At 37.6% G+C, this 24599-nt stretch overlaps 2 long non-coding RNA genes across 4 annotated transcripts in view; both read left to right on the top strand.

Annotated features, from left to right (window-relative positions):
• LOC122235011 overlaps positions 1 to 15186 on the top strand; it is a 41876-nt gene extending 26690 nt beyond the window's left edge. Inside the window, exons 2-3 of the long non-coding RNA XR_006213079.1 lie at positions 9083 to 9141; positions 15099 to 15186. This is a non-coding gene — a long non-coding RNA (uncharacterized LOC122235011). The remainder of the gene's footprint in view (positions 1 to 9082; positions 9142 to 15098) is intronic.
• A 2203-nt stretch (positions 15187 to 17389) lies between these two features.
• LOC122235009 lies at positions 17390 to 22781 on the top strand. 3 transcript variants are annotated; one of them, XR_006213073.1, is made up of 3 exons: positions 17390 to 17635; positions 17989 to 18116; positions 21954 to 22781. It is a non-coding gene; the product is annotated as an uncharacterized LOC122235009 (long non-coding RNA). The 3 variants fall into 3 exon arrangements; XR_006213071.1 differs by having other exon boundaries at positions 17989 to 18129; XR_006213072.1 differs by lacking the exon at positions 17989 to 18116 and having other exon boundaries at positions 17402 to 17635.
• The last annotated feature ends 1818 nt before the right edge of the window (positions 22782 to 24599 follow it).

Raw genomic sequence — 24599 nt, 5'->3', positions numbered from 1 at the left:
CCCCTGTGAATGCGTGCTATGCCACCCAGCATGGGAGTGTATGGCTAGTGGAGAAGAGTGCATTTTGAAGTGTATAAAAGCAGAAGCTAGACCATTCATTTCCTGAATGTTGTGATATTTGTGGTACTTGTAAGCTATTTTCAATTTATAATTTATAAGCCGTTTACGGTTTATAACTTTTTCTTTTCTAGATAAATACCTTCATGCTAAAGGTTTTATTCCAACCTTTATATACTTTTCCTTAAACAGTCTTCCCCATACAAATCGCACAAATCAAGGCAAAATAAAAGTTAGCTACGTCTCTGCTCACAGAAGGCTGGTGTGTAAATCCAGAAAAACAAATCATCGATTTACAACGCTAAATATAAATGCTGAGTGAAGGCTTGCATTGACCTGTTTAGCATATTTTCTTCCTTCTGGGCAGGAGCAATTCTTCAGATATATTCTTCAAGATAAATTCATTGTTTGTGGAGAACAAGGAATAAATGAGCTGAGAGATTTTCTTTTGATTTAAATGTTTGACAGCAGCAAGTTCTGCTGGGTTAATGCAATGGTTTTTAAAGTGTAGTTCTAGGACCAAGGGCTGGGAAATGGTTGAAAAATAAATTCTCAAGCTTGACTCCAGGCCTTCTGAGTCAAGAACTCTGGTTGTGGGACACAGCAACCTGAATTTTAACAACTCCCCCTCCCCCCCCAACACACATGACTTTGATGCACGCTAAATTTTGAAAAACTCTAGTGTCTTTTCATGGCAGTGAAACAAACATCAGACTGACAGACTCCTCTCCCCGGGAAAGATTTTTCTAGACGTTGTCCATATTTGTTTACCTGATTCTTGATTTCCTATGTTTTCGCTGAAATCTTCTCCTTTCCTTCTTGTCTTCACACCTTATATGCTAGGGTAGACTGCGTATTTCTTTCTGTTGCTCTCTAATAGTCTATTAGACTATCTAATTCTCAGAAGGCAACCTGGTTTCCTCACTTCCAGGTTCTTGACAGGTCCCTCCCTGTTGTCTCCAGATATAGCAGACCTCTGACATTTGTAAGGAATATGACAAGACTCATTTGTAAGTCCTCGAATAACATTGCAACACAAAGTACTCAGGAAATTGGTACTCAAACTAGTACCTTAACTAAAACTATTCAACAGAGTTACTCTCCAGTGACATGAGATCTGTAGAACAAAAGCACAAACCGGACTTAAATGGCAAGCTTGCTACTTTCTTACAAATCAGAGGATTAGGTCTACTTTTTTCAATTCTAAGTATGGTGGAGGAAGTGTTTTCTTCTTATGTAGGCAGATTTCATTCATGTAGCTAATTAACCTTTCCTGTCTACGACTTTTGCAGCTGTTTAAACCTCACACTATGAAAGTAAAAATACATCTTAAAAACCTGAAAACAAAAGTTGGTTTGGTGTTCATACTGGGTGCCTGTTGCTTTATGTAAATCTTGAAGGGATACTTAACATTTGATGACATTTCATTTTCTGCCAATAGTCATATATCTTTTCATATATTTTTACACCATCAATTAACCATTTCTTCAATTTTCAAAAAGTATTCCCAGGTTACTTCATGATCAATTTTCACACTGATTAAATACAACCTTTTCCTAATACCAGAAACCTGCTAAGGTTAAGGCAATTGACTTTTACATTTATAATGTAACTCAAAGCCAGGAAGGCAGAGGACACTTTGTTAGCACTAAGAGAGGTATACAAGAAACAGAGCAGCCAAGTTTTCTATTTCTTCATGATTCAGTCTTGGTAGCTTGCATATTTCCAGGAATTTATCTATTTCTTCTACCTTTCTAATTTGCTGGCATGTAATTGTTCAAAGCAGTCTCTTATAATCCTTTGTGTTCCTGTGGCATCCGTTATAATGTCTCCTTTCCTCTCCTTTACTCATTCTGGATCTGAACCCCCATCCCCCCACTTACGCAGCAGCAGGAATGACTGACAGCCTACCCTGGAGAACAAGGGACCCATGGACTGTCAGAGAGGGGAGAATCAGAAGGCAGGAGGGATGATTTGTTATTATTATTATTGATGGAGGGGAGGTATGCTTTTATACCCTTAGAGTGGTGGTGGCAGTCATTGACTGTGATCCTGTGCCAATGGATGGGGTAAGGGGAAATATTGGGAAGCCAAGAAAACTACTACTGGACCTACCACCATCATGTGAGTTCTGTTAACCTGAAATACAGCTCTTGAAGGTGAGGTAAAGACTGAATCTCCTGTGTTTCATACGAAGGGGCATACTGACTCACGCCTGCACAGATGTAGATTTTCCATCCCATACCTCAACTTCATTACCACATCCCATAAGGAGCTCCGTGATCTCACTAAAAGAAAGATATGGTTAACAATACGTTTTATGGAGAGTATGGTGTATGTAGTGAATCTTCGCAATTTAAAGGTTTAGAAATTGTATTTTGCCTTCCTTGACTACTGAGACCAGATGAATATATTTTCCCATATTTTTCTCTCATGAACAAGCCTCTCTTCCTTACCCACTGCCAGAACCCAGTCTGGTAAGACCCAGCTACACTATGGATTAAAATGGATTTTGGTAAGCAAATCTTAGAACTAAATCACCAGTCACAACATTACTTCTTCATAAAAATATGTTCCATATTTTAAACAATTAACTGAGAAACTCAATTTTGGACTAAACACAATCATTATTCATGATATATACGTTAGAAATGGTTTTTGTGAAGTGATAATATGTATAGTCCTTGTCCAAGAAACATATTCTTGGCCAAAAAAAAAAAAAGTCAGCAACTCATACCTTAGGTCATACAGAGCTAAGAGAACCAATAAAATTCAGAGAGAACTATTTTGTTGTTGTTTTGTATCACTCTACAGTACATTCTAAGAACAGCTACCAGGTAGGAATATTGATGCATTTAAAGTTTTTAAGTTAGTTTTCTGTTACTTTCCCTAACTTGGGGGAAATTTTGTTAAGAAAGAGCATGCCTAAAAAGTGGCTAAGAGAGAAAACAGGAAGATCAGACTTGTTTTCCTGGGTCTTATAAATGAGATTCTTAAAAGAAATCACATTGAGATATATTGGAGAAAGCACTGAATTGAGAACTAGGAAATGTGTGTTATTACTCAAGCCTACCCACTAATTAGTCTAGAAAATTCTTTCTCAATTTGCTTAACTCAGTGGTGCCTAGCCATTTGATTTCATGAATTATTAAATAGTTTTAAAAAGGAATAAATTGTAAACAAATGACTGATTCTATGTTGCTCAATAAGGGTAGTAAAAATTCTATTACTTACTTTTATTTAATGTGAAGACTTTAAGACAAAATCATAATATGAAAATGTTAAATAAGTAAATTTAGCTTCTAACAACTCACACCATTAAAACATTTTCTTATTTTACCGTGGACCAATACAAATTTGTCAAGTGTTGTCACTGTTCTCCATGATGACATTTAGATAGCACTGTCATCATCTATATGCTCTTTAGTTTCCTCATTGGAAAATGAGGGAGTTAGATTAAATAACCTTAAAGGTGAATTATGATTCCTAAATTTGATTTATGACTACTTCATGAAATAGCTATCTCAATTCCTCACTTACTACTAACTGATTAAATACACAGTTCTTACCATGTCCTTTCTTACCATGTACCTGTAAGCACTGATTAGGATATAATTATATAATCAAATTTTACCATATGAATAGTATCAGCGAAGATTCAGCCCTTAAAATCTTTGGGCATAATAGGCAATTAGCCATTACTGCATATGGGATCCACTGTAACTATACTAATCCCTAAATTTTTCTATGAAGTTTAACATAGAGGAGACTGTCTTTTGCTCCTTTTTTTATTTCAAAAAAGAATCTGTGCTTAGGAAGATAAAAAGATAGCTGAGATTATATCCTTGGCCTTCCATAAAAATCCCTTAAAGGATTTCTACAGTTTGTTGAGCATTTATTACAAACCAGGGAGTATCAAACACTATCTTGTTTAAACCCAGAACTCTATAAGGAAGATGGCATTACAACCAATCTATAAATTAAGCCTCAAGATAAAAACAAGCCCAGAGTCTCAAAGTAACGGTAGAATTGGGATTCAAAGTTTTCTCTGTTGTCAAAGCTATGCCTGCTCCCTATTGCTGTTTCCAAAACTCGTATCGTTGACTTTCCTCTGTCATGTTTTTGTTCATCTGATTTCCTCTCCCTAGAACGGTTTACTTTACTACTTTTCTTATTAAGGCATTATCTATCCCATTTCAAATATCAAACCCTTTCTACCCCAAAAGGAATTTTTCTCATCTTTTCAGAATCCGGACAGCACAAAATCTGTGTCTTCCTTTTGGCTTTTTCCCCATTAAGCCTTCTCTCCAATCTTTTCTGTTATCTTTCCATCTTTTCCTGATTGATGGTAAACTTTCTGAAGAGCGTGGTGGGTGTCAGAATAAACTTTACGAGCTCACTTAAAATGTCACCACCTTGTATCTACAGGAACCATGGTGAATATAAATGGGGGGGGGGGAGAAGGAAAGTAGAAAAGTAGAAAAAGTAAAAAAGTAGAAAAAAAGTGGAAAAATCATTAAGGATCAGAGGAAGTGAAGTCTCCCCTCACCACCAAAGTTATGTTTGTGACCTTACCTGTTGGTTTCTTTAGTATTTAGTATTTAGTATTTTATTGTTCTAAGCAGCCAGTCCAGTTTTACAGATTTCCAGTGCTCATGTCGGAAGGCAGCTAGCTAATCCGCATACAACCATCTAAATTTTCTCAATATCCCATGTTCCTGAAAGCTGTTATAAGGGTCTACCATAGTGTAAGGGAGATCCTCAATGATGAATAATTACTGATATTTTTGAGTCACAGAGGGGTTGTGTTTTCCACCTGAAATTTATCAAACTAAATATATAATGTTTCTGTGAGAAGCTCTTCCAAAGACAAGGAAAAGCACAACTGTTCTCCTGAACATGTGATAGCCGCTCTGAGGAATAACAATACATTAAATCTTAAGTCAAGGAAATAAAGCGCAGGGAATGATCTGGAACTGCAAACTGGAAATAGGAACATTTGAAAGCTAATATGTGAATTGATGTTACCTTTTAATATACCTCTAAACAATTCATAAGGTTCATGACAAGAGCTGACCCCTGCTATAGTTCTCTTTTCTCTGATTCTTTTTAAAAAGTGCTATTTCAAGGATCTATGAAACAGTGTGTGGTAGAGAAATGCATGATTTGAAGTACTTTAATGGGTAACACGCTCAGATATCCACACACATAGTGACTGCAAGCTACAAATGAATTCTCTTAGGGTTACCAAAAACAAGAACATTTTCAACTCCTATAATTCTAACCGGTCCAGCTCGTTCATCTTAAGTGGCTAAATATGGAATTATTAATAAGGTGTAAATATCTATTAAAATTGTAACCTATCGCTTATTATTTAAGCCATCTCGTGGACTCTATTCAACAATACCATCCACATGACCTATAAAACTAGAACAAATGCTATTATAGCTTTAAGTCCCGAAAACTTTAAAAAAAAATTTTAATATTTATTTTTAAGAGAGAGAGAGAGAGAGAGAGAGAGCACAAATGGGGGAGAGGCAGGGAGAGAGGGAGACCCAGAATCCAAAGCAGGCTCCAGGCTCTGAGCTGTCAGCACAGAGCCCAGAGTGTGGCTCTAACTCATGAACCGCAAGATCACGATCTGAGCCAAAGTGGAACGCTTGAACGACTGAGCCACCCAGGCACCCCAAGTCCAAAAATTTGTATATGCAGCTTAACCGTACACATTTTGAATACCACATTGACATCTGTGAGCAGAAAGATTGGCTGTCAGTGGCCCCTGCTTATTTGTTCTTAATCGTGAAAAATTTTGTAGAAGTGTTTGTTCCTACCTAACTACTTAAAACTAGGAGTGTTGAGAGGCACAATCCAGAAGCTGGGGGAGCGGGTGGAGCAAGGTTGGTCTTGGGGCACCACCAGACGTGAGCCCAAATCCAGAATGACATAGATCTGAAATAAAGCAGGGGAAGGAGATTTTGTTGAAGTGATGCAAGCTGAGTCTGGCTAATGGAAAATTTCAACTGAGGAGGAGCGGGAATTTGGCTATAAAAGCTAAAGTTTCCACTATTCTGGTGACTCAGAAGAGTCTAAGATGTTGTAAGAGGGGAGAACCGAGGCTCTAAGGTTCGTTTCATGCTCAACTTCCTGAGAACTTTGCCTCATTTAGTCTTGATTGAAATCATTAAAATTCTTACTGTACATATTCACCACCAAGGAAGCAATGTACAGAGGAACAGGTCATGGGTCTTTTACAATTAGAAAAAAAAAAAAGTCAGTAATTATAAAAAGAAGCAGGCATTAAAGAGAATATTCACTACTAAGAAATAACAACTAAATGTACATTATTTTCATACACTTATAACTTAATTTACTTGAAGGATACACTTCTAAGTTGCCAAGAAAAACATAAAAATGCTAAAAAATATTTTAATAAATATGATAGGCCTTGAAACATACTCATGTTTCTTATATGCTTCCCATAAAACTTTACCCCCTGGGATAAATACCAGCCTGAAATAACATTCACTTGGCTCCAATTTTTATGGGTGTTAGGCATGTATTGAATAGCCTTCATTTAGTTTGAAAGCTAGAAGCCTAGTAGTGCCTTTAAGGTGAGTTGAAATGTGATTTGATAGAGAAGGAAGTTCTCAACTTAACTAGTGTCTATTTTGAATTTAATGGCTTATTTTATTAATAACTTCCTGGTATAGACAGACTCAATTGTTGTTTTTGGTTTTTTTTAAGCACAAGTTCCTAACTGGACAGTTAATCTTATTTTTTGCATGGCTAGTCAATTTTAGTATGGTAGGAGTCAGAGCAAGGGCTCACTGAATGAATTAGTTGAGGTGTTCGCCTTCTGTCTTCTCAGTGTCCATCATGCCTAGCTGAGAAGTCCTCCTAATATGTATGTTGTCAGGCCAACCTTATTGTTCAGAATAATGGACAGTGATTTTAGGGACCGTGTGGAAAGTTGATTTCCCAAAAGCAAAATGATGGTACATACAATATCATCATTAGACACGTGTTTACCCACTCCTTTTAGTGGCTTTTGAGAAAGCAAGTACTTTTTATAAATGCTACAAATTGTCATTTGTACCAACGTGTGAATTAGATTTTCAGATGGTACCATAAGAGTGTAGTTCTTGCCAATGGAGTGGCTAAAAAGTGGGACAAGTTACAGGAAGAAAAATTGGAATGTGTAATAGACTACACTGCTGACTTCAGAACTCAGCATGAGTCTATTGCTGGGAGGTGAAACTCTCCAGATGGAGATCTTCTAGAAACTTCTTGCAATGGAGCAGTAATAAATGAAAGTAGCAGGCCATGCTCTCAAGAAGTGCATGTTTATACATTAAGAATTTTAGGACCGTATAGATCATTTAGATTTTCCTTTACCTTCCTTACAAAGCTGCCTACTGCAGGAAAACTTCAAAGGTGGCCCTCAAGCTACAGTAAAGAACAATGAGTGGCAGACTGCAAGGCCTCATGGCTTCCATCTTGAAGCTGTTATCCCAAGTTGAGTTTGAGGCTGCAGGTCTATATGGTAGTTGGTCTGACTGAGCACCAGGTAATCTAAGATCACCTTGGGATAATACAGAACACAAGGAATTACTAGACAGCTGATCTTTCTCATGGGTTGATTCGGATGAAGTCTAGCAGCTAGAAATGCTCACAGAGATGACTAGAATAGGTTAACCTCTAGTTTAACATCTAGCTGAGGTATGACTGAGGATGGGTGGCCAAGTTCCCCTCTAGAACACAAAAAAGGGAAGTCCCTCAGGCTCATGAGGCGGGGATTGGCCAAGGACAGATAAGGTCACCTTCCCATTCTCTTTGTTCTTCATTCTAAACCTCCCTGTATCTGTCCCACGAAAGAAGGTCAAAGATCTGGGGTGGTATGAATGTGTCCTGCCGTGCATCAATTAGACATTGTTTACTTTTCTGCTTTCAATTATTTTGATTCAATGTGATGATCAGAGATATGCAAAGTATAGAGCCTGGTGATTCCACTGTGGGCTGTGGCCGAGAGACTACTTGTTCCCAGTCCACGAGGAGGTGAGGAACTCACTCCAGAACACGCATGGACTAAGTCACTGAGCACCCCTCTCAGTTCTGTGGACATTTCCTTTGTGGATAAAGGAAACAGCGTGTTGACATAGTTGCTGGAAAATTCTCCTCATGATAACTCTGAATAGTGCTGATTAGGCAGTCATAAATTAATAAAAAAAATCACTAAGCAAAACTTACGATATGGTCAGGATCTTTCAAAAGTGGTCACCCCCACCCCCGTATGGACAAAAAAAAAAGTTAATAATGATAACACTACTGAATGCTCCCTAAATACCAGGGACTACGAGGTTCACAATTTGCCAAGTGAGGACACTGCAAAGCATGGATTTTCTTCCATTTTCCCACCTAGACAGCTAAGTTCGAACACAGACACTTCACCATTACACTCTCTCGGACCCTCGTAGAGAAATTATATGTGAAAATTATATTTTATATTTGACTTGGAAATACCAACATTTCAGAGAGATACCTGACTCTTTCTTCTAGCTTATTTATCAAATACCCTTATTCTTACTCTCCAGAAATTTCTAGCCCCCAAAACTTCTCTGTCCCCCCCATCATTATTTCAGAACAGATTTTATTCATCTGTTTCTGTTTTTTTCATCTGTTTCTTGACTATTATGACACTTAGAGCTCTCTACACATAACTCATATTTCGTCTCATATGCCGGCATCTAGACTGTGTCTTACAACAATTAGGCACCTGATGTATACTTGGTAAATTCACAGAGAAACCTTTTTCTGTAAAAAAGTTTTTAAAAGAAACTGGAAGCCAAAGATATAAATTAATTGGTGTTACCCTTATGGGGCTTCAGTATTTTTGCTTCCATTCCACCACAGAGAACATTGGCTCAGTAAATATGACAGAGTGACCTAAAATGGAAACGTTGCAAATTGAACTTGGTTCTCAGATTCAAAATCAATGCCTAAACCCCTTTCCTGTTGATTCCGTCAGTTTTAGAGATATCGTGATGTCCTTGGATGGCACACAGCTCAGAACGGAAGAATGAATTGGTGAGTATCTGGCCAGGGGCATGTTTCTATGTTCAACACAACTCAGCTTCAATCACAGTGCTTTCAGGAAGAAGCTGAAAGTTGTCAAGAGAAACAAAACGTACCGATTACTGATATCCGCCCAAGCAAACAACTAGAAAAAACAAATAGAGATGGGCATGCAGGGTATCTACACTGTAGCTCCTGACAGACAAATCCCGCAGGTTAATTCATTTTTAACGGCCACAGATTTTTAGACTGGGCTTCAAAATCCCCTCAGACCTTCTGAATGAAGGTGCTGGCCAAAAATGTCGTTGCCTGAACCTGATGTTTGTATGCCTTTCTGGGGTGGCAGCGAGAATTCCAAAATGATGAATACAGAAGTGAGCCCTCAGGAGGCTTTTAGTAAGCTTCGTAGAATACTACTGAAGTCATCTGCCCTTTGGATCAAGGCATAAATTAAAAGTTAAATAAATATTCACAGCAAATAAACTGGATCGGTCCCTGATAAACCGTATTATGTTTGCGTGATCATGAGAACAGCTGGGCAGGGAAGAAAGAAGAAGGGGATGAGAGAGGGGGAGAGAGAAGGGCGTAAGAAAGACAATGAGAAAGAAAGAGACAAGACACCTGGAAGCCATTTTAAAACTAATATTTTGGTTTAGATGTAAGAGAGTTAAAGAAAATCACTTTCTCATATCATAGATGGCTAAAGAAATTTCACCCAAGCCATGTCTGTCAAAAGAATATCTGCATGCACTAAGTAGTTTCTGGGGAGATGGGTCTAATGGTGAATAAGAAGACAGTGAGAAGGGTCTGACACTTGAAGGGTCTTTGACAGCCTGTGGCTGATTGCTGATAGCGTTAGAATAGACTTATTATCAGCTTCTATGCACCTTATCAGAATGAACATGCCTCTTTGAAAATTAAAGTATATGAAAAAGGACATCTTGTATTTCGTTTTTGATAGTTTTCCCTAAAATGCACATTTAAAAGAAATGGAAGAAACTCCTTATCATCTAAAGTACTTTTTCTACTTGATTGATTAAGTTCTCTTCTCCCCCTTTATGCCAGGGGGGTGGGGTGGGGAGGATGAAGTCCCTTGAAATATCCAGGGGTAGAGTAAAAGGCACATTGCTGGTCTCATTCAAGACCAGAGTAGGAAAATCAGACTGGAGTATTTCAGATCTGAAACAAGGAGTTTCATAAACCAAAAGGAAAACACAAACAGCAGGGATTTTTTAAGCTTTCTTTGTTTGTTCCTTTGTTAATATCTTGCTCTGCTAGGTTTACAAATCCTAAATAAATAGAAATTAGTGCTCCTTCCTTTGCAGTCCATTTGCTTTAGATGTTTGCCTTGAGGGACATTTGTGTATTCTGCTAATGGCTGCAACAGAGTGCTGTCTCATTTTCATTCTGGCAAAAAAAAAAAAAGGCCGTCACCATGGTTACAGTTTCATTTGCTAGAGAGAAACTGATGGCTGTTAGTGATCCCATCATAAGCAACTTCTGTCAGATTTCTTATCAAGTAGACATATTTTGACAAAGTGAAAGATAACACCGTAATAAGAGAACTGAGTTGCTACTCTATGTAATGAACCATTTAGCATTAAATGAAATGTGAAACCACATTTTAAAAACTGAAGGTGGGGAGAAAAAGTAATATTTATAATTTACACACACACAAAAGGAATATTCCACAGTGTGTAATGATAGCTTGTTTTCTTTCTGTTGTCCCAGTAACTCCAGCAGAATAACATTGATTTATATTGCGGGGGGCGGGGGGGTCCTCTGCAAACCACCCTGAAGCCACACAGAGATTACGTGGGAGGATATTAAGATTTTCCTTTGCCCATTTACCTGCGTGGAGCCGAAGGCTATGCCAGGAGCTGATTGTCAGGATAGAGGGTCTAAATATTCTGATAAAAGGCCTAGCAAAACATATGGCTCATTATAGACTAGGAATTTGTCCTGTTGTGCAGACGGGAGACTCTAATTCCGAAGCAGATCATGGGGATCAAATGCAGCACCTTCCTTGTCCATGTTGATAGACAATGGAGTATTTCCAAAGGTTGGGCAAGACTTGCCAATAGAACCACAGAGAAAGAAATCTAGCCCCTCGTGTTCCCACCTGAACTTCAGCGGCAGCACCTGGAATTAGTCCACATAGGAGCCGTGGGGATAGGGAGTCAAGGTGAGAAAAATATGAATTTCAGACCATCAGGCAGAACTCCTGGCAGTGTGACCTTTCAGATTGTGAACTAGGTATCTGATGAGCACAATTGATGTTATTTTCTCTTAGGACAAATGAAAGTGGAGACAGACTTAACAGGAAAGTCCCCTAAGGAAAAGTCCTTAATGTCTATTCTTTTTCTGACTTTTACAGTTTGACTCTGTCTTGGCTTCAAACCCATGTAATGATACACAGAGTAGATATTTTATTTCAAGGGAAAAAAGTGATGGCTCTCTTACATGCAAGATCAAAGGACAGTTTCCCTCTGATTACCAGCCCTGCTGGTACACAGGTGTGGTACTGCTCATTAAAATGCCCATTTGAAAGAATTCTCATAGACTTTGGGGACTGGGAAGATAAGATACGGACATATTTCGATTACTTTCCTGAGCGTTGCTTCTGCAAGGTTTTTCATCGCAAATTAATGAAAACCTGGGGGGTAAAACGCACTTTTGCAGTATATTCTGTTTATTTTTCGGTTTCAAAGGCTTGCCTTGTACTAGTTTATTTCATTTCATTTTGTATTTTACCTTATCTTTTCGATGAGGGCAGTCATGCGATTAGGGAGTACACACCTTGCCCAGAAGTAATCTGGATGGAATCACTTCCTGAGCGTGAGATTCTTCAATTGTGACTGTCTCTTACCTGTGATGTCCACGTATGTGTGTGTGTGTGTGTGTGTGTGTGTGTATAAAACGTGAAGAAAACCATGAAAAGCACAAGTTGCTAGTGTGACAATAAGAATCATCAAATGAACAGCCATTAATAGAAATCTAGCTATCTCTAGAAATCAGCTAGAGTCATCTGCTACCAACCAGGTACCTGAGAAATCAATGCTTTTTTTGGATAACTTTGAAATGATCAGTCATTATTTCCTTCTTTCAAATACAGTATTGCAAGGGGCACCTGGGTGGTTCAGTAGGCTGAGAGTCCGACTTCGGCTCAGGTCATGATCTCGCGGTCTGTGAGTTCAGGCCCCGCGTTGGGCTCTGTGCTGACAGCTCGGAGCCTGGAGTCTGTTTCGGATTCTATGTCTTCCTCTCTCTATGACCCTCCCCTACTCACGCTCTGTCTCTCTCTCTGTCAAAAATAAATGAACATTATTTTAAATAATTTTAAAATTAAAAAAATTTTAAAATATTTAAAAAATATTTTAAATACAACACAGTTTGCAAGAAGTTTAACAGTATTAGCACCTTTTAAAACCCATTTCTAAACCCGTCCAACTCACATGGCAGAGTGGCACAGTATTTGTAATGAACATAAATATAATTCCTTATTTGTCTTGCCAAAGGAACCCTCAAACTCATGCCTGCATTTCACTTGTAAAGTTTGAAGGAATGTTTTTCTTGATCAGTCTAATTTAAAAGAGATGTCTTATTATTCACCCAGTGGCCAATCAAGAGCCGGGATCCTGCTTTTAAAGATCATGTTACATCAGGTGGCCTATTAACCAGAATAACATATGATTTTATTGTCTTTCAAAGAATATAATACCTTAGACTTATAGAGAGCAAAAGAACACAGATCACTTTACGAACATTATCTTACCGACAGCTCATCTCTGTCTACCTAACACAATGTGAACGAACAGGATATACAACTTGCAATATGCATTCTCCCTCAATTACAAAATAGAGTTGTTTCTGAAAAGTCGAACATAAATCCAAATTTTCCTGGTCACATACAATAGATTGGAGATAGCGACAGAAAAAAAGACATGTTCAATGGAAAAAGCTGTAGGCAAGGAAAATAGCAAAATGGTACACGATCCTGAGCAGGCTTTTGCCCCAAGGACATCTGCTCTTGGCATGGTTTCCAGGATGACAGAGGAATTCCTTGAATCAAAAATGCTCAATTTAATATTTCTTTCAAATAATGATATAGCTCACATTGCTTCTCTGTCAACCCCCCACACAAGACCGGTTGCAGATTGGCTGTTCTGAGAAGCACCCAATCTGGAAAAAAGGAACCATCTTGGCAGATGATGACATTTAAGCATTCATAAACTCCACTCCAAATAAGTTTCTAGTTATGATTATTCTGATTTATAAAATAAACTGCCCAGTAGATATTTCTGTTAATAAAGTAAAAAAAACCTTTAAAGAGAAAATAAACATCTAAAGAGAAAATTTAACCCTCTTGAGAGACGTTCAAAGTTTCCTTCAGAGTTCCTATTTTGTCATAGAAGTTTCCATCAACCCAATTAGGTTAAATTCTTCAATTTTTTTGAAAAAAAATCACCTCTTATTTTAAAATGTTTGAACCACTTCTTTCCTTTATTTAAAAAAAATTTAATGTTTATTTATTTTTGAGAGAGAGAGAGAGAGAGAGAGAGAGAGAGAGAAAGATGGAGTGTGAGCCAGCAAGGGGTAGAGAGAGAGGGAGACCCCGAATCCCAAGCAGGCGCCAGGCTCTGAGCTGTTAGCACAGAGCCCAACACAGGGCTCCAACTCAGGGACCGCGAGATCATGACCTGAGACAAAGTCGGATGCTCGACCCACTGAGCCACCCAGGTGCCCCTGTTTTAACCATTTTTTTTTCAAACAGTGGTTCTCCTCTTGTTAATCATGGCAAATGCACAATATTTCTAACTATTAATAATATTATTTCACAAAGAAAATGTATTTTTTGCATGTTTAAACAGTTGCTTTAAAATGATCTTATGGGGTACCTAATTGCAGATTAAATAATCTTGAATTGCGGAAGCTGTACAATGGTAACATAGATATGTCTGCTGCATCATATTGATGACTATCAACACCATCCGTTTTTCAAGATTAGCATTTTTAAGGTACTAAAGACTTTATGATGAAACATATTGTAAAACAAGAAGCAATAGATCTATAATTTTGCCTAAAAAATTCTCATTCCCATCTTAATTTAATCAACTCTAACCCTTGCCCCCCACATGTAAATACATAATAACATAGGGTACATATAGTTTTGAGTCACTTAAAATCTGGCTGAGCTCATAATAATTCCACTGAAATTAGATGTCATGTTTTACTTAAGTATTCCATATTGTTACAAGTTGGATCATTTTCCTGTGTTTGCTATTGTAAATTTTTCTGAAATGAACACTGTTCTGGGATTCTACTTCTCTTTGATGATTTCCATCTGAGAAATTATAAAAGTGGGAGTATAAGGAGCAAGTAAATGAATTTTTAAAAAATTCTTTTAATTTTTACGTTTACTTTTATTTATTTAGAATTTAAAAAATTTTGGCATTTATTTTGAAATTTTTAAATCAATATTTTGAATTTTCTTTTGGTATTGCATTTTGTTTTGAATTATGAATTTCACTGCAATCATACTTTGATGGTATTTTGTTTCAGGTTAATTTTAAAAAGGTTTTTTTTTTCTTTTCTAGCAGATTGGTTTTAGCCAATACTAATAATAATACTGGAGATTTTTAAATTTGCCACAAATATGTACAATTATAAATATTCACTTCTTTATAGATTTCACAAGAACTGATTTTTGTATTTTCAATTTACTTATAATAGATGCTATATGTACTATTTTAAGACATTTTTAAAGTACTCTTAAAATATTATATAATTACATCGACTTTTCTTTTATGGGTCACTCACAAGTCAATATGTATGAATCAAATTATTAAAAATAATAGATTCATATCCACTTACTGAGAGGGAATGATTCTGAAAACCTCAGCTACCTTTTTCATATTAAAGAAAAAAAAAATTTCTTTAAAATGCTAATTGAAAAATTTCACTTTAAGCTCCCACAACTGCATTGTTCAGAATACTCATCAACAGAAAATCAAGATTCAGGATTTAAACTGAACTGAAGTTCTTGGAAGAATAAAATTAACGGCATTATTAGAATCTGGAAATAATGATTCTAGGTCACATATCCCTGTATTTCTTTGGAAGTGCCTTGTCAAAAAAAGAAAAATGAAGAAGAAGAAGAAGAAGAAGAAGAAGAAGAAGAAGAAGAAGAAGAAGACAATTTCAATGTGTAATAAAGTGCAAGAAATTCATTAATAATTGCATGTTATTATTTTATTAAATAACTTCTGATAACAATGAGTGTCTCACAGCACATAATGTCCCCCTAAGAAATGTACTGTTCTAAAAATATGTGCTCAAGAAGGAGGTTCAACTCCCAAGAAATCATCAAATATTATTTTTGTTAAGTCATAAAATTTCATGTTTATTACAATTATGGTGGTTGGTTTGCTAAAAAAATAACTTTATTCACATTTTCAAAGTATCTTGAGCACAGAAGATTAATGTTAAAAAAAGGAATTTGGGGTTTGGCAAATTATATTTTATTTTCAAGAAGAAAAATAACTACAACCCATTTATCCAAATACAGGCCATCTTAATTATCACTCTGCGAGGGCCAAAATCTCTTTCAAATGAGCCAGTTCCTTGAACCTCAACCCGGCAGCCAACATTAAGAAGAATAGTCAGCCCACTTGAATTTTGCTTCTCGAAACCAAAGTCCTGAAGTTTAGCCTCTCATCAAGGGAAGTGAAATTGAATGTTCCAGCCAAAAATTAGCCAGAAACATCTTTGGTTGGCCCACTCTGACTTATACTTGAAATTGAGAAATTACTTGATGGACCCCTGTTATTTTACTTACTCCACACATCATGATGAACGATGGCTCCAGTTTTATTGAATCTTGTGCAACTGCGGAAGCATATTTGAAAAATTATCCAAATCAGCAAAGGTAAAATTGAGATAATCTGAAAGGACATGCATCCACGTATCTGCAAAAAGCTTGCTCACAAATTAAAAAAAAAACACGTTAGTAAGGATTATCCAAAGCACAAACCAAAACATCAGCTGGGCTAAAAAGCTAAAGAATTAAATGAAAAAAGATATGGAGATTGAAAAAGCCAAGAGAACTAACTAATGGTTAGCTATTAAAGCAGAGTTTTCTTCCTTCAAGGTTCAACTTCCTACAAAGTAATATATCTGTAGATTTTTGGTTTTGTTCCTACTTATTATATGGAACTGCATGGACAAGCCAAAAATTCTTCTGGACTTCGGCTTTATCCCTAAAGTTACTGGATGGAAATGATCTTTATACATCTTCCTATGCGTTATATTCTACATTCTACATTCTGTTCTAAGTGTCCATCAGAGTAAAAAGGCTGATTTTTATACAGCTTGCAATACTTGAAAAGAATTGTCACTGAGGCCGCACAAAAGTGGCTGTACCTTCTAATTCCTGATACCATCTCTTAAGATTGTAGAACAAAATCCAATTTCATAGAGTCTTAGTTTTTGCCAAAATCACATTTAAAGTGCAGTGACTTTAAATCAGGCCACCTTTTCATCCTAGCTAAAAGGTGATCACTTATCTGAAGTTGCATTTGCTACAGTCATAATGGAAAATTGTAGAATACCAAAATAGAAACGGAGCGGTATTAACAGATGTGATCTCATCAGGGTTCCATTTGTTAAAGAAAACATTGAATATTAATTAAAAGTTAATTAGAACTAATTGCCAATTAGAAAGAAAAAGTAATTTGAAGCTACTCACAGCCCTTCTATTATTATTACCTTTGAGAATCCTACACACCCAAGGGCTTCCAAGCCAGCTACCTTTCCTTCCTGTGATATCACTATTGTGCCCCATCCTGTTGTAGTTAACTCCCTGCATGAAACTACAGATTATGGTACCCAAACATACAATTGCATCACTCACCGAATACAACCCGGAAGCGAGAGTCCTGGTTTTGCCGAGAGGGAATCCCATGTGTGGCAGAAAAGAAGAAACCACAAAAGGAGGAAAGCAAATGGAATCCCTTTGACGGGATACAGATGTCGGAGTGACATTGGTAGTGGCTTTTTGCAGGCTGCCTCCCTGCCTCTCTCCCCCTTCCTCTAGCCACATACCTGCATTTTCATTTGGGGATCCATGCTTTCTCTGCTCTTGAGACCCATGTCTCGGAAGAGGCTGTACCGCCCAGAATCCAGAATCCAGAATCCAGAGAAGAGGTCATAAACTAGGCCTGAATCAGAGTACGAGGATTCCACCCCCCTCCCCCCAGTGATTGAGCCCACGTAACGATGACAAGGTTTCTCTTAGAATTTCCACCAAAGGGGCTCACTCTGTCCTGCCAGAGTCAGAAGTGAAAGGTGAAATAGAATCCAGGCTTACAGAAATGGGTTCCCGAAGCCAGCTTGCCTTGAACTTGCTCACCAATTTCTTTCTTTTTTTTTTTTTTAAACTGAAGTTAGTTTGTTTTACATTGTCAGTTACTTCAAACTGAAAACAAGACAGAAGAACAAAAGACAGGTACTGAGACAATATTTTCAAGACATTTATAAAATACGTAGTCGCAGGAAAAAAAGACAATCTACTGATAGTTCCCTCAGAGTTTAGGAGTATATATTCTTCCAAGAGAATCATTGCTTCTGTACCCATTCCGGGACCTTCCTTTGAAGGTACCAGGGTGACACTCGAGAGGACAGTAAAACTCTGAGTTTCTGTTTCTTAACAGTTAGACTGAGGGCCTAATGCAAGAGTATATTTCCTGTGTCCTAGATCACAATAAATTTTCATTCAATGGAAGCAGAACCTAAATCATTGATCCAATAGAAATGTTTTTTTTTTTTTGTTTGCTTGTTTGTTTTGGTTTGTTTCTTAAGAAGGAGACTTCAGGGATCGGAGAAATGAGATTCCGTTTTGCTTTTCAAGAAAACGTTTTGGATTGCACTTCTCCGTCTTCTTCTGTGCCCCAGTTTGGAGATTCTGACTTGGATCTCCTAAACCACAGGTGCCTACTGAGAGTAAGAAACCCACTAATATTTTAATATGCTTCTAAATAAAATATAGAAGTAGATGATGAACACGGATTTGCTTCTTTTAGTTTTTAGCATTTCTTTTAAAGCCCTTCTCTGATTTCTTATAAGTATTCACACAACACATTCACATACGTTGTTAGGAAGAGGGCCATGACGTCACGAAGACTGATCCTGTCGTTTACCCAATGCCATACTGAATGGAGCCATTTTTTGTGTCACATTAATACAACTTGAGCGACCTGACAATTTTAGCTCTATTTAATATGGAAATTTATTAGAATGATATTAAACATGCTAATACTCATTTGGCTTGCCTACTTATGAGTTTGATTGAGCAACTTTTACCTATAAAAGAGTAGACACTTCTAAAATTTGTATTTGTCAAGTACCAGACTAGTTTTTTAGTGCTTACTTTGAGACTTCAATATCTAAATAAGGTAGAAAAAAATGAGATTTTGCCTTTTCAAACATTCTTAGCTCAAATGCTGGACTGAGTCCATATATTTAAAAAGCTTGTCGTTTATTAGAAGTATTATTAGTCTGAGCCTTCAGGCAGCTCTAAGAAGGTTATACAATGAAACGAAATTCACATTACTGAATCTGGAAGTTTCATTCTGACCTAAAAGCTCCATCAATGAAGTTTAAATGTGGCACAGAAAGGTTGCTCAGATTTTCAATACCTTAATAGTATTTTTGCCTCGGAGGCTGTAAGAAATATTTAATATTTAACTTGTGACTCACAGAGGCAACATGGTTTTTTTTTTCAAGTTTCTGTATCTCTTATTTCATGAGAAGAGTGTGAATACTTTGATTTCCAGATATAAAACCCTTTCCAATGTGGTGCTCTTTAATTCTGATTAATTCAATAGTCTGTTTACAGGTAAATAATAAGCAATACAAATATTAACAAACCAGAATTCTAAAGGAACTCCCCTGAAGTTTATAAAGAGAGAATTTCATCTTTAGGAGTTTTATCTAGGTGTCAGATGCTTCTGGTTAATAAAAGATACTTGAAATGTATCATCATATAAATGTTAAAATACACACACACACACACATTCATATACACACACAAGCACACGTGGATTGAGCAACAGATTTAAATAATTTAGGTCTTAAATACTCCATTCTACATGACATGGCTGGAGTTGTAAATTTTAAGGGAACCATTGGAAACACTCTAGGCCTGAGATACAGCTGCAATCCAGGATATATCGATATTTTCAGAATAAACTATATTCTGTCAAATATGTCTGCTTCACACAAAACGAAAACCCATATTTAACTTATCTTTTTAAAATAACTTTATGCTGGGAGGTCTTTGGAATTTGCTTCTAACATCCCTAACTTCTTATTGTTACCATTCACGCAGATTTCCTGGGTAACTTTCATCAGATTCAGGTTATCCATGCCGAAGACTGTGACGCAGGTCATGTAAAAATGCAGAAACACCAGCATCATGTACATCCATGCCTGGAACACATTTTCGGCTGCCCTTTTCTCCCCTGCACATTTACCTTCCTAATTATGTTTTACTCAGTCTAATCTTTAAATTAATTTGAATTCCCCGAGCTTGCAACTGACAGTGAGAAGAATGGAGGAGAAAATTTCCTGAAGGGGAGGAGAAATTAGATTAAATCATAATGATCTCTCATGTTCCTGTAACACTTCAGAGTGTGCAGCGTGATTTTGTTTATTTTAACTGGGTTGCTCCCCACCATCACGAGGTGGATGGAGGAGTGGATGTGTTTTATGTGAAAACGGGTGACAGCTTCTGCAAAGGGCAGCTGCTGTGTTCCATCAGGGCAGGGATTTGGGGGCGAACAAACCCCCCCAGCGCCTCCAACAGTGACGGGTGCATCGTTTGTGCCCGGGTTGGTATTGGCTGAAAAGCTGAAAGTTCAGCTTCCTGCTGAGGGGGTCGGTCCTGGGCCAGCCTCCTGTCCCGGGCGATCCCACCTCCTCCTGGACAGAGCTGAGTGGCCAAGAGGAGCAGCGTCCCAGGAACAGAGCTGCTGAATGGCCACATTCTTCTCCAAGTCGGCCAGCGGCTAATGGAGAGTTAGAGTGGAAATCTGGCCCAAACAAGATTGAGACAAGCCAATCCACCTCTCACAGGAATTTTAATTAGAAAATAGAGAATCAGGGGCAGGCTCAGGCCAAAGGCAAGCCAGAAAAAGGCCCTAAGTTAATATAGAGCCATGGACTTTCCTTTCTTTCCTCCTATTTTTATACATATTAAATGTATATATTTATATACATATATTTTCCTCTCTCTGTATTCACAGTCTCGTATCAACCATATCCCCAGGGGAGGGGGGCAGGGACAGGATCTGTGACTCTAGCTGGCTGCTATTTTAGTACCACACATCCACCTGCAGACATATTCTTGAGGAAGCTAGAGTTTAAAATAGTGTCATTGTTTGGGGAAACTGATTACGGTATTAAAATATATGATCAAATACCAGGATTCTAGTTACTGTGCAGTTTCGGTGTCTCTAGGCTGGAGACAGCTGCTCATGGGATGTTTTTATCAAGTCCTAATTCAACCCTTCAAGAGTTCTGATGCTAAATTGTTGAATATCCTTAACATTGGGAAGTGCCTACTGTTTATTTTCTACCTGAATGACACAACGTGTCCCTGGCTGCATGATTTTGTAACTTAACAGCAGGTATGAGGAACATGTTCAGTCGATTCTTTAAATGTGCTTTTCTGATGTTTTCATTAAAAGATTTTGCTTTTACCTGAAGTCATTGTTAATAACAAGTCATTTGCATCTCAGGGTCTTATATTCATTTTATTTGTGTAATATTTTGTTTTCACGTAGGAGCACCGAGTAAGTTTTAAAGCAATTTTATGATTAAATCCATTAAAAATGAAGCAAACAGTCACCATCACAATCAAATTACTATCATCACTGTAAATACATTGGTACTCAAGCACTGAAAATACATTCTTGCATTTCATTTCTCTACCCCTCCCTCAGAGTTGATAAAATCCGGCCTTTACAATAGCAAAGACATCTTCTGCTTTTGGCAGAAATGGATTAATCATATTACAGCTAGCTAGTACCTGTTTCTCATGTAAAAGTAATGACATGCTAACAAAAAGGAGAAATATAGGTATACAGTAGGAAGAATTATGATTAGCTAGGTTTGAAATAGAAGTGTATAATTTTCTCTGCGCAGTAAAATTTTCTCATGAATGTAAAACCTAGAGAATATAACATTTAGCTTATCTTGTGTTTCCTAATGTAAAGTACATATATCTAAGGATACAAATAAAGATAATTACACCATTCATAAATTCATGAAAAACATAAAATGATTTATTTTGTTGCTCTCATTTATAGTGTCATTACATCAAAAACTATATAAGAGGAATACGAACTGAGCTATAGAAATTCTGTTGTTATCAACACAAAAGATTTCTTAGACTCAATTTTCTCTTCCTACTCAAGCAAAATTTCCATCCTTCTGAGGAAATAGAATAGCTAATTATAAAAATATGTGCTATTGTTTCCACATACTACTGAAATTTTGTTGTTTATTTAAGGGTTCCCACTCAAGAGGATAAATTTGTCATTTTCTAGCACAACTTTACATATCGATTCTTCTATTCTGTTCTAATAGGACATGAGTATTACCCAGATACAGAGGGAGATATGACACAAAAATCACGTTCTTTTGAAAACACTGCACAAAACATACTAGTTTAAGGAATCGCTGATGGGCTTCTACCTGACCTGCTCTAGTTAGAAAAGCATTTTATTTACAGCTTATTAATTTATTTCTTTTCATATTTGCAGAAGGGATCGTTTCTGTGTGCCTTAATCGCACACAGTGTGAAGAAAATCTTCTATAGTATGTTCATCGGACGAAATCGACTCATAAAACATAAGTGGGGCACACCAAAATGAACATAACCTACGATTCAAACAATTCACTGAAGATATTAGGATGGCTGCAAATATTCTCCTGCGTCTTTGATTTTTAAGGACTGTATTAAAGTCGCCGTGGTTTATAATTTTACCCCACTGGAGAAGCCACTCTACAATTAATGCTGCTTACTTATTATAATGAGTCATTGTTTACCATGTCAAGCTATTAGTTTAGCTCAGGGTCTTGAGCCTAAAAGCACTGGTTTTTTTGCAGAACACTTAAGGCAATCATAAGTCCATAGAAGCCTTCTGTATAACCTATTTTACTGACAAACAATTACATTTTAGATTGAAGAGGTGAAATGATTAAGAATATTTGACTTAGTTGCCATGACAGCATACATTTTTCATCAGGCACAGTGTAATTACTACAATTTCAATGATGTAAAATCAAGAAAGATGATAACAAACAGCAGAGCCGTGGAGATATTGCCATTGCAACCGGGTTGCCATAGCAACAGTGATAATAATCCCGGTGATAGATGTTTTCTCTTGCTCTTTCCATTTTGTACGGTTATAACATTCAGAGCCAGTTTTTACCACAGCTTTTTATAGTTTATTAGACTGTCAAAATAGTTTATGAGATGTTGTTGCAAAGGAAATGACTGAGTTCCGCAGCCTAATAAAAATGCCAAATACTCTGTTTACATACTGCTCCAGCACTTAACAAACATTAAAAAATTGTATGAAAAATGATTTGATATTGTATCTGTATTAATCAATTTGCAAGGCATAAGCTCTGTCACTCAAGGTCAAATGAATAGTTTCCAAACACTACTTTGGGGGAGGCTCGTTAAAGTTTCTTTTTTGCCCTCCCGCTGGCCACCCCCTTCACCTGGATAGGAATATAAACCACCCACAGGAAATACTTTGCACGGCTACAAGATAAATAGTTATAGAAAATTAAAACCACATTTGCTTCTCGAATAGTTTTGGGGTGGGGGGACATCTTTAAAGTTTATGGCCAGAAGTATTCTCAATTAACTTTTTAAAGACAACAGGTTTTGAAGGCACGACCGAAGATAAGGAATGTTAATGGAACAGGCTCAGGAATAAACACCGTGAGGGTGAATCGTTTGACAAGAAAGCATAAGTGATACACAACGGCACCAAACTACACAACCTACATACACACCACGTAATGAATACAGTTCGCCAGTGGAAGATATCTGTGCCAATCATTAGACACAGCACCCCCCCCCCCCCTTATGCAAGCTGTTCTTTCGCTTCCAATGGAAACACGTTACAGAGGAAGTACTTCAATGCAGACCTACCCTGGGTTTGGCCTGTGCGAAAAGGTACCCTAAGATGCGTGCATTCACACGAACCTGGAGACTTTCTAATTTAGTGCAGTCATGTCGGGCACTCATGAATAGACGGCAGAAAATTGAGTCAGACATTAAAGCTTTGGCCCTGCTTATATGCAGCAAACAGAAAACCCTGAATCGTTTCAAAGATGTGTACAATTGTGAGTTCACAGGCAGTTTTACCAAAATGGATAAAGGGTATAGAAAGAATTTTCAATGATGAGCCCTCCCTCTATATCCAACCGTTTGTTCCCCCACCAGTGTTTTCCATTTTAGTGGAGTACCTTGGATCTCGTCGGACCAGAGACCAGGTTAGTCACACTAAGAAATTTAGGGCCACGTTCCACACACACTAATACCTCTTTTCTCGCCATTGGAAGACAAAGCGAGAGGGTGTAGAATTGCCAAAGTGTTTCTTACTCCCATGTATTGGTGATCTGCTCTTTAACACCTTCCGTATACTGTTACCGTTACTTTCAAATGGGTGTCACCAGCTGTGGCCCTACGGATTTCAAAACCAGAGTTTTGGATCACTTCTCTCTCACTCTCTCTCTCTCTCTTTCAGCTTCAGTCTCTTCGTGGGAACAGGTAATAGAAACGCTTTCCTTGAGGCCCCTGGGTGGCTCAATTTACTGTCCGACTTGATTTAAGCTCCGGTCATGGGATGGAGCCCCAAGTTGGGCTCTACACGGCTTGGAGCCTGCTTAAGATTCTCTCTGTCTCTCTCTTTGTCTCTCTCTCCCCGCCCCCACCCTCTCTCTCTGCCCCTCCCCCCCATTCACTTTCCCTCTCTTTAAAATAAATAAATAAATATGGGGCGCCTGGGTGGCTCAGTCGGTTAAGCGTCCAACTTCGGCTCGGGTCATGATCTCATGGTCCATGAGTTCGAGCCCCGCGTCGGGCTCTGTGCTGACAGCTCAGAGCCTGGAGCCTGCTTCAGATTCTGTGTCTCCCTCTCTCTCTTCCCCTCCCCCATTCATGCTCTGTCTCTCTCTGTCTCAAAAATAAATAAACATTAAAAAAAAAAGAAAAATAAATAAATAAATAAATAAATAAATAAGAAAAGCTTTTCTTACATGTTAGTGGGATAAATTTGTGCCTGTGACATAGTACATACTAGTTGAATCTGATAAGGCTGCCCGGAAGGCCAGGCAGAACCCCTGTCGTTTCTCTCAGGAGTGAGACTCAGAGTCCTATAATGTATTGT

The sequence above is a fragment of the Panthera tigris genome, chromosome F2 (genome assembly GCF_018350195.1).
Source record: "Panthera tigris isolate Pti1 chromosome F2, P.tigris_Pti1_mat1.1, whole genome shotgun sequence".
In the NCBI taxonomy this organism is placed as follows: domain Eukaryota; kingdom Metazoa; phylum Chordata; class Mammalia; order Carnivora; family Felidae; genus Panthera; species Panthera tigris.
The sequence above is the reverse complement of the archived record's forward strand: the minus strand, read 5'-3'. Positions and strand labels throughout refer to the sequence as shown.